Source organism: Mastomys coucha, unplaced genomic scaffold (assembly GCF_008632895.1).
Source record: "Mastomys coucha isolate ucsf_1 unplaced genomic scaffold, UCSF_Mcou_1 pScaffold17, whole genome shotgun sequence".
Lineage (NCBI taxonomy): Eukaryota > Metazoa > Chordata > Mammalia > Rodentia > Muridae > Mastomys > Mastomys coucha.
In genome coordinates, this window is record NW_022196899.1 from 36,509,105 (window position 1) to 36,512,806 (window position 3,702).

The following is a 3,702-nucleotide window of genomic DNA, read 5'->3' on the forward strand; positions in this document are numbered from 1 at the left end:
ACGAATTTCTACCATGTGAGCCATGCCCCACCTGGTCTATCAGGTGGGGTTAGCCTCTGCTCAGGCCCACACTTAACCATTCAGTTTCACATTTTCCATTTACCAATCTGCTATAATTCTTGGAGTCACTGGCATATTAATTAATAGGATCAGTCAAGGGGAAGACCTCCAGCTTCCCAGATACAGCCTGGCCAGTCTTCTCTGGGAACCACAGGCTTTACAGTCACACCTCCCAGTTGACATACATCTTAGGACTTCTGCCATTGGTTGCCCCTCTCTTGAAAGCAACTTTCGTTCCCAATTTTTCCAGGCTCTTGCAACCGAAAAATCCTTGGATCCAGGGTGGATTGCTAGGGGGTTCTTGTGATAACTTGAGCCACTAGCTTTGGCTGTTACTTCTTGGTTCTTGGACTGCTCTTGGACGTTGGTATGCCAATGGGTGTCAGAATGTCTTCCATAGTACCTCCAGGCACCTCACTGGGATGTCTCCTGGAAAAATCTTAAATCTTTAAAGCTAATGCCTGACTTGAAGGCATCAAAATTAATACATCTCTGCAATAGGAACTGGATTAAATATCAACTAGATGGGAGTTCAAGATGGCCTTTAATGGCACCCTAGATTCAACTATTTTAAGAGATCTTAATACATACTGCCAGAAAACTGGTAAATGGAAGGAGGTTCCCTATGTCCAAGCATTTATCTATCTCCATTCCAATCCCTCCTTGTGCTCTTCTTGTTCCCCAACCCAACTTCTCTTAGCCATGAAATCTACACTACCTCTGCTAGATGATGCTACCATACTAGAGCCACTTAATTTTTTGCCGCAGACCTGTCTCCACACAGCCTGCTAAACACAAACTGCTGCCTGGGTTTCTTTTCCTCACCAGGATGCTCCAGAGCCTGCTAGCTCTGCCACTCCAGACCCCTCCCCTTCTTCTGTGCCAGGTGTGGACCTCTCCAAATGCCCCACATTGGCAGCTACCTTCACTCCTCCTGTCACCCACTCTATGGCTACAGCCAAACCTCCAAGTCCTTCCTCCCCAGAGACACCTGACCCAGCAACAGTCCTACCTCTAAGAGAAGTTGTTGGAGAAGATGGTCTTGTCAGAATATATGTTCCATTCTTGCTTGGTGAACTTTCCCAAATAGAAAACAGGCTGGGGTCCTATACTTCTAACTCTTCCAAGTTTATTAAAGAGTTCCAGAATATCACTCAATCTTATAGCTTGACTTTCCATGATGTTCATATGATCTTTACTAACAATTTACTGAGGAATGCAGACGAGCCTGGGAAGCAGCAAGAGTGCATGCAGATGGAATTCACCCAATAGGCTCTGAGACAGTACCAGACCAGGATCCTCGGTGGAATTACAATTCTGCAGGTTGTATTGTAGCCAGGGACAGGTTCATTACATGCCTTCTGGCCGGTCTTACAAAAGTGGCCTTAAAGTCAGTAAATTTTGAAAAACTCCAAGAGGTTGTCCAGAACAAGCAGGAGAATCCATGTCAGTTTTTAGAATGCTGTATGAAGGCTTTATTACAGCATACCAATCTGGACCCTGGAAACCCAGAAAGTAAGCAACTTCTGATGACCTACTTCTTTTCCCAGAGCTACCCCAACATAAGACCCAAACTTAAAAAGCTAGAGAGGGGACCCCTAACTCCACAGGCAGAAGTGTTGGTGCTGGCCTTCAAATTGTACCATGGGAGAAATGATAAAATCCGCAAACAAAAATACTATATGCTGGCAAAGGCTGTCCGACCAGCCCCAGCCACTATCCTGGACTCATGGTCTCCTAAGACTCAGAGACCATCAGGTACCTGCTACAAATGTGGTAAAAAAGGTCACTGGGCAAAATCTTGCCCTAACTTCCGCAAGCCAAGAGGGACATGCCCTAGGTGCCATCAAAAGGGACATTGGGCTGTTGATTGCCCTCATGTTATGCAGAACAAAGGGACATCACTCCCAGATAACCCTCCAACTGATCTCCTAGGCTTGGCTATGGCTGACTGAGGAGGCCTGAGCTCCTCTGACCTGACCACTGCCATCAGTAGCAGGGAGCCCCGGGTAAATATCGTGGTATGTAGGCGGTCCATCTCCTTCCTCTTGGACGCTGGAGCCACTTACTCAGTCCTGACAGAGTTTTGGGGACCTACCTCTCCTTCTGGTTCTCCTATTGTCAGGGTAGGAGGACAGCCTTACTTCCCTCTCCAGACCCCACCACTCAGTATTTTTAGGGCTGTACCTCTCACCCATTCCTTTTTGGTAGTGCCAACATGTCCTGTCCCCTTATTGGGAAGGGATCTTCTAGTTAGGCTGGGAGCCTCTCTTTCCTTTGCTCCCCACATTCGCCTCAACCCAAGCTCCCCAGCAGTTCCTCTGCTCTTTCTCCTAGCCAGGCAACCTACTAACACTACCATGTTATTTCCTTTAGCAGCTTCTCAGGTAGATCCCCGAGTCTGGGAAGTTCAGAACCCCTCTGTTGCTAAGCACCATTCTCCTGTTGTCATCCAATTACTGGTACCAGGTACATAACCCAAGTTTCTCAAACCTTATCTAAGGCCCTAGATATCCCCTGGCATTTTCACATTCCTTACCACCCTCAATCTTCTGGTAAGGTAGAAAGAACTAATCACTCTTTAAAAACCACTCTTGTTAAGCTGTCATAGGAACTTCACCTTGATTGGGTAAAACTCCTACCTCTGGCTCTTTTCAGGTTACGAGCTCTCCCAAAGCGACCTCTCCTCATCTCTCCCTTTGAACTCATGTATGGATGTCCAGTCCTAACTTCTGGTCTTTCACCTAAATGCTCTCCCCTCCCAGATCATCTACTTACCCCATTACTTTGCCACCTTCGTTCTCTCTTATGGAACTTTACTGACCACCATCTACCTCAGCCATACACTGTCTCCTGTCCACTACCTATCAACATTGGAGACCAAGTCATTTTATCCCCTTCACATCATCATCCCTCACCTCTCTCTCAAATGGCAGGGCCCTTTTAAAGTAATTCTTGTGACTCCTACAGCTTCTAAATTTGAGGGACTCTCTCATTGGGTCCATCTGTCTCACCTCAAACCTTTCATTCCTCCACCTAAAAATGACTTTCTTCATATACATCAATCTTAACAGGACTGTGCTCTGTTAAGCTCCAGAGGACAACAAGACTGTCCACCTTGTCCCAATACCAGAAAATGAGAATCCATTCTGGAAGCCGAGCTCGATCTCACTGGATTAGACATGGATTTCTCATCCTCCCCCGTTCTTTATTTCTATCCAGGGTAGCCCTTATATCTGGAGATTTGAGGTTCAAGAAACCCCCACAGATAACAAACAGTCTTTCCAAATAGGGTCAGGAAACTACTCCATAGCCGGATTCCAGGAAACAATCCAAACTGCTATCATCCCGGTATCTGTAATCCCAACTAAATATTATGATCTCTATACTTGCTTTCTCCTTGACGAGACAAAAGATTATTGTAGAAAACGGCCAGACAAATATGGGGGCTGTCCATATTGGTCTTGTCAAATATATATGCTAGGATCATGGATCAATCATTTCTTCTATCAACATCGCAAGACACTTTTTCTACATACAAGAGCCATGGAATTCCAGGTGGGAGACAAAAGTTGTTGGTAAGCTCTATCATAAAAATCAGCCCGGGGCCCCAGTAAGCGCCATCCATATCCAGAGAAAATA